The sequence below is a fragment of the Antechinus flavipes genome, chromosome 6 (assembly GCF_016432865.1).
Source record: "Antechinus flavipes isolate AdamAnt ecotype Samford, QLD, Australia chromosome 6, AdamAnt_v2, whole genome shotgun sequence".
Classification (NCBI taxonomy): domain Eukaryota; kingdom Metazoa; phylum Chordata; class Mammalia; order Dasyuromorphia; family Dasyuridae; genus Antechinus; species Antechinus flavipes.
Window position 1 is genome coordinate 237,482,437 of NC_067403.1, and position 6,849 is coordinate 237,489,285.

A 6,849-nucleotide genomic window follows, 5' to 3' on the forward strand; every position below is an offset into this window, starting at 1 on the left:
AATTCAGGGAGGAGGAACAAACAGGACAGGTTTTGAAATAAACTTGTTTAATTTATACTTTTTAAAAATATATAATGAATATTTGCTGGTTTTTATTTTTGAGGTATCGGTGCTCTTATTGATGAAATATCCAAAGATTATATGCAAGAACATTTATCGGTGGGATAACAGTGTTCTCTTGGTGCTCCAGTGCCCAAATTAGTACAAAGACTCAACTGTGTCTAAGAAGGGTAAACTTTTGGAACAGTACCTACTCATTTGCCTCAACGTGAAGCCTTGGTAAAATTAATGCTGTTACAAATGGCATTGTCTGTCTTGACTGTGTTATAAGAAGGGCTAATAAATGTTTTAATCAGCCAGGGGATTCTTGTGGAAAGAGAGAGAATTTGCAAAATTACTTTGCAATTGTCTTCAAATAATTAATGAATGACTATCAAGATAGAGACAAATATTGCCAATGAAATCCCTAGAGAAATATAGGATGCTGTGAATATAGACAATCCTTTCTAAAGATTTCCAAAAGAAAACCATGCATGATACAAGTTCGATTTAGCTTCTCTTACTGTATACTTATGAATTTTGACTTCCAAGAACATTTCTTTTTGTTATATTTGTCAATTAAGAGTAATTTGGCTAATACAAGTTATTTGACCAAGGTAAACTTCATTCTTGTGTCCTGAAAAAAGTGGCAAATATAATTTCTGATTCACTTTTGGTGATATTTTAAAGATCGAGGCAAATGAGAAAGGTACCACAAAACTGAAGATAAACATCCCAAATTTCAAAACAAAAAGTGATATACGCTAAGCCAAATTTTAATTTATTTCCAGAGAAAATTCCAGACAAATAACAAAGAAGATGATTAGTAAACATCTAATAAAGGAAACTGATTACAGAGACCTCTTTAAGATAGGCCCTGCCCATCCATAATATTAGACCAAGCTTGGAGTAAAGAAAACATGAGAAGTTTTCTTCCCTATTCTTTAAAGATGTGGAGATGTGGGTATATATATCAGGATTTTTAGATACTTGTTTTACTGAGCTATATTTTCTTTTTTATTCTTTGTTAATAAGTGATGGTTCTTAGAGAAGGAACAAGTGATATGTTAATATAATGAGAAATTATATAAAAACAAGATCAATAAAAATTTTTTAAATAGCTCATATGAGATTAAGCTTATTTTACTTTTTTGGCTCTTGCTAAACTAATAAACCAGAAGATATTATAGATTTAATATATCCCTTTTCAGAGGACATTTGATAAAATCTCATACTATTTTTTTGCAGAAAAGATGGAGAAATGTGGGCTACATAATAATAGGTAGGTTTAGAACTGGTTAGTCTCCAGTTAGTCATGCATTATCACTAATGGTTCAGTGTGAACAGTGGTCTCTAATGCAGTAATTCAAGGATCTGTCCCTCTATTATAGTAACATTTTCCTGAGTGATTAAGATAAAGGCATGCTCATCATATTTGCAGATGACCCCAAATTTTGAGAGATTGTAAATATACTGGATGACAGGGTCACACTCCAAAAGGATCTTATCAGACCAAGACTGAATTTGACTAGATGAAAGTCAGTAGGGATAAACATAAAATCTCATATTTAGATTAAAAAAGAAAAACTAACTTCACACATACAAGAAAATATGGACCTAAATAGGATAAAATTGAATATTTAAAAAGATAGGAGACCGGAATGGCATTACTTGATTAGGTTGGTAGATTATTAGTTCTTTATAATTACCATTTCCTTGGGAATGGAGAGATTTGCCAGCCATTTCTTAGATCAATTCTAGAATTTTCCCAGAAATCGAAGTAAAATTCTCTGACTTACAGCATGTAGACTGTTTCCCTCTTTAAAAATTAAGATATCTGTTTCCATGATCTTTCAGATCACACTAATGATGACAGTAAGGTTAGCTAGATGGTCTAGTAGATAGAGCACCAAACCAAGCTTCAGAAAGACCTGAGTTCAAATATGACTTCAGATGCTAGTTATGTAACCTTAAGCAAGTCAATTAATTGTATTTGCCTCAGTTTCCTCCTCTATAAAATGGGCTAAGGAAGGAAATTATGTAACATTCCAGTATCTTTGCCAAGAAAACCCTACTTAATGAGGTCATGTAGACTTAGAAACAATTGAAATGCCTGCTTAACAATATCTGCAAAATAGTGGTTCAGTAATCACACCTCCCAATTCTTTTAATATCTAAGGACATAGTTCATCCGAGTCAGGTGACTTGAATTCAACAGGAGCAGTCAGATGCTCTCTTGAAATCTCCTGGGTTATCTTGGAGATCAGCTCCCTGTTATTTCCAATGCAAAGGTCATTCTCACACATAAGGACTGAATAGCTCTGCTGTCCATTGTCAGTTATAATTCACCCAACCGTCCCAAGCAAAGCTCCTATCCATTCTTTGAGCCTCTTTTTGTTCTTCAAAAGTCAAAAATGTTTTTGTTGTCCTTAGCTTCCCTTGCCAGCCTCAGCTTGTGCAGAGCCAATTTTTTTTTTTCAGTTGAATTTCCAAATGAAAAAATCCTTATTGGAAATACACACAGTACATTTTTTCAATACCCACACTGGCCATGCCCCAGAACACACATCTCTCTCTGTCTTTACAAGTGCTCTCTAATAGTGGTAAGTCACATCTCTCTTTAATCCTCTGCCTTAGTGGTTTATCACTGCATTGATTGGAATTCTAAAATCTTTCAAAAATGTTTTTCTCTACAATGTTCTATTGATTGTTCTGCTTCTGCATCAGTTCATTGAAGTCTTCAGCTTACTTTGAAATTGTTCATTTTGTCATTTCTTATGGAATTTAACATTATGGTATATGAATGTAATGGAATATTGCTACTCCCTAAGAAATGACAATATGGGCAGTTGTTTCAGTTTTTCATTACCTATGTCATGATTTTTTATTTGCCTCTGCTTAATGGTCTTGCTTCCATCTTTTATACATTTCTTTTTAAAATTAATTAATTATTCATCTCGTGTGTGTGTGTGTGTGTGTGTGTGTGTGTGTGTGTGTGTGTGTTTGAGTGTATTAGTCTCTTTGGACACATCTCATTTTTACTTCCATTTGAAAGTTTTCCATTATGGCTTCAGAATTTCTTTCTTGAGCATCTTCCATCCCCCGTAATATTTTGGTTAACGCAATCCTACCTATCTTTCCTTTGAACCTCTTCAAATATGCTTTTCCAAAATTTAGGGCACATTTTACATTATGCTCAATTTCCGTTCCTTTTCTGTCACCAACTATCATTTCCATTCCTGTAGCCAATTTATCCTTATTAGTCAGAATCAGATACTGAATAGAATTTCCCCTTGTAGGTTCCTCCACTTTTTGAAGGACGAAATTATCCCTAAGATATGTCAACAAGTTACTAGCAGCTTTGTTTTCAAGGAGGATGGGAGGGAGGGAAGGAGAGAGAGAGAAGAAGAAGAAGAAGAAAAAAAAGGAAGGGAGAGAGACACAGAGAAAGAGAAAGAAAGAGATTCATCTGTTAACAAGTGAAGTCTCTAGTACTACAACAAGCTTCAGGTCTACAAAGTCATCTATTTCTTCTTTCTGACCTAGTGGTCTACAGTGTACTCCAACGATAAAATCACTTTTGTTTCTCCCTTTCTTGAACTTCACCCAATTCTATGTCACTGTATGACACTCTATATCAGGCTTCCCTACTCTTAATACTGGATCATAGTCACAGTTGAAAGGGACTTCAGAGACTATCTTATCCAACCAATAGTGGTATAGAACTTCCATCTACCACATTTCTGACAAATGGTTATCCTGGCTTTCTATCTGGATGGAAAATTTGGTACCACTTTTGGAGCTAACATTTAAAACAAATGTTGAAAGCCAACCAACAAACCTTACATGTATGTGTGCATGTATACATACACACAGAGAGACTCTACATGCTTTGTCACTTGATCCTCACAACAATCCTGTAAGTATCACAAGTATTATTTCCATTTTATAGATGAGAAAACAAGTTTAGAGAGAGAGTCATAGGATTTTGGATTTAGAGTTGCAAAATTACAAATTTAGTCCCTTCTACTTATTTTCAGATGAGGAAACTGAGACTTAGAGAGATTAAATGTCTTACACAGGGTTATTGAGATAGCAAGTAATAAAGTGGGAATTGGAAACAGATTTTCCCACTGTACCATATTCTGCCTCCTCAAATGATTTCTCTGTGATCCCACCCAGAAAATTTTAGAAGCAGAATTTAAACCCAGTCTCTCGACTGCAAACCTAACATTCTTTTTTGACTATACAATGCTGTTACAATATGCCAGCCTTGGAATTATTCTGAAGAATGAGATTCAGGCTTTCCAAGTATGGTGTGATCAGAAAAGTATCCATCTCCTTGATTGGTCTTGTCTCCTATTCAACATTACTTTCAAGTTTATGGTCAAGATGAACTGATACCAAAAAAAAAATCATTGTGTGTGTGTGTGTGTGTGTGTGTTGTAGAAAGAACTTGGAGGAGAGAAAAACTTGTATATTGTAAATTAGGGGGGAAAGAGAAAGGAACCAGACTCCTCAAGGAAGGAGCAAATCAACCCAAAGAGGAAAGTATGGTCTGCAACTGAAACCTGAATTAAAATAAAATGTAATTGGGAAATATTTGACAAACTAAATAAAAGTAAAATACTGCATATATAATGTTAATTCATGGTTTTCTAAGTCAGTACGTAGCCCATAGGAATCTTTTCTATTTCGGTTTACACCCTTGGTAAAGCATACACCATGATTGATTTCATCATGGAGAAGACTGGATTTGGCTCACAGTGACTGAACAACAGTTCTAAGGATTAGTCTTCTGTGTGTATGCAATTGGTGGATGTTGCTTGTGTATTTTCCTTATTTTCATTCATATTATGTAAATTTTGGCTAAATATTATGCCTTCTTGTCATGAACAATCATTTTCTGTCTCCATCTGCTTATAATTTGCATTAGATTTTCCATAAATATCAATGTTCTTCAAGAAACTGGTCTGATTTTAGTTAAATCAGCTGTTTAGTAGAATCACAACTTCCATTCCTCAAAGTGATTTCAATAAGCAGGATTTGCCATAATATCTCCAAGTGGTCATAGCCTAAGAGAAATATTTTTTCCTTAAAAAAAAAAAATTGGGTAGTTAAAAAAATGACGATGGCACCCATCCTAGTTGCAATCAGGGGGAAAATATTCTAGAAGTAGTGTCAGTATAAAATATTTTTCTGCCTTTATAGAATATATAGGTAAATCTATAGTCAAATTTATTGTAGAGATGATGAATTGTAATTTTTAAATTTTGTGTTTGTAGTGAATCTGAAATCTTTAAATATAATTTATTGTTTCATAATTTGTGCTAGTAATTGTCATATGCAGGCACAAAATGTTCTTGAAACTGGTTTCTCTTGCATATTTCTGTAGAACTCATGAATTTTTAGTATCCCCATTTAATTATTAACTTAACTGTTTCCTTATTCATAGTATGTTTAAATATCATTTAGCCAAAAGAAAAAAAAAAAAGAAGCTATTAAGTCCATTGGCTTTTATGCTTGTAAAACTAAAGAGAATTTTTTCAAAAACCTTTACTGTCAATTAAAATTATTCAAGTTGGGATATCTATTTAATGTGCAGGCTATCTTTAAAAAATACATTTAAAACCATATGAAGGGAGCACACCTTTGCTTCCTGCTTCTGAGGAGGCTGAGGCTCTGGATTGCTTGAGCTCAAAAGCTCTGAACTGCAGACAAATGGGTAGCCTAAGTCTCCCACGAATATGGTGAGCTACTAGGACTGGGGAGAGGGAGAAGGAGACAAGTACTAGACTCTCCATGGAGGGAACAAACTAATCCAAAGAGGAAAGTAAGCAGGCCAGAACTTCTTTCTTGATGAATAATGAGGCTGGGCCATGAATGACCACTGAACTTCCAGCCTGAGTGAGCTAGGAGTCATTTCAGGTTTGTCTGACTCTTCGTGACCCCATTTGGGGTTTTCTTGGCAAAGTTACCAGAGCAGTTGGCCATTTCCATTTCCATCTCATTTTTTTTTTTAACAGATGAAGAAACTGAGACAAACAGGGTTAAGTGACTTGACCAGGGTCACCTGGTTGGTTACTATGCATCTGAAGCCACATTTGAATTCAGATTCTTCTGACTCCAGGCCTGGCACAACTGCACCACCTAGCTGCCTCAGAATAGGGAAACCAAGCTTTTAAAAAAAAAAAAAAAAGATTAAAAATTTTAAAAGATTAAAATATATATGTAAAGAAAAGCACGAGAGAAGGTATTTTTCACACTTTGCAGGAAAGAATACTTTAAAGGAAGGATAAAAAAATAATAAAACAAAAGAGGCAATTTTATTTCAAAATTTTTATGGATATTTTTTGTTTTTACATTATCTCCAATTCTAAATTTCTTCATTCCCCTTCCTATGTCAAGCCATCCCCTGTAATCAAAAAAAAAAAAAAAAAATGAGGGATAGTTAAGCAAAGTAAATCTACACATTAACTGTGCCTGACAACATATGCTATGTTTCCCCCCAGAACGAACCTACCTCTGCAAAGATTTATGAGAGATGCATCGCTCATCCCTTCTTCAGGTCCAGATTTAGAGATAAGGGCCCGCTCTGTGATTTTGTTTGGCACCTTTTCAGCATCTTATGGACCAACTTAGTTCCCCAAAGCACAGTGTTAAGCAGTTTACCCAGTTACCTACCCAGGATATGTTAAGGTAAGACCTGGACTTCAGTTTTCTTGCCTTGGTTATGTACAGCTACATAATGTTCATTTTCTGGATTTTTGTTGTTGTCATTTGTATTTGTTCCAATTCTTATATATATTG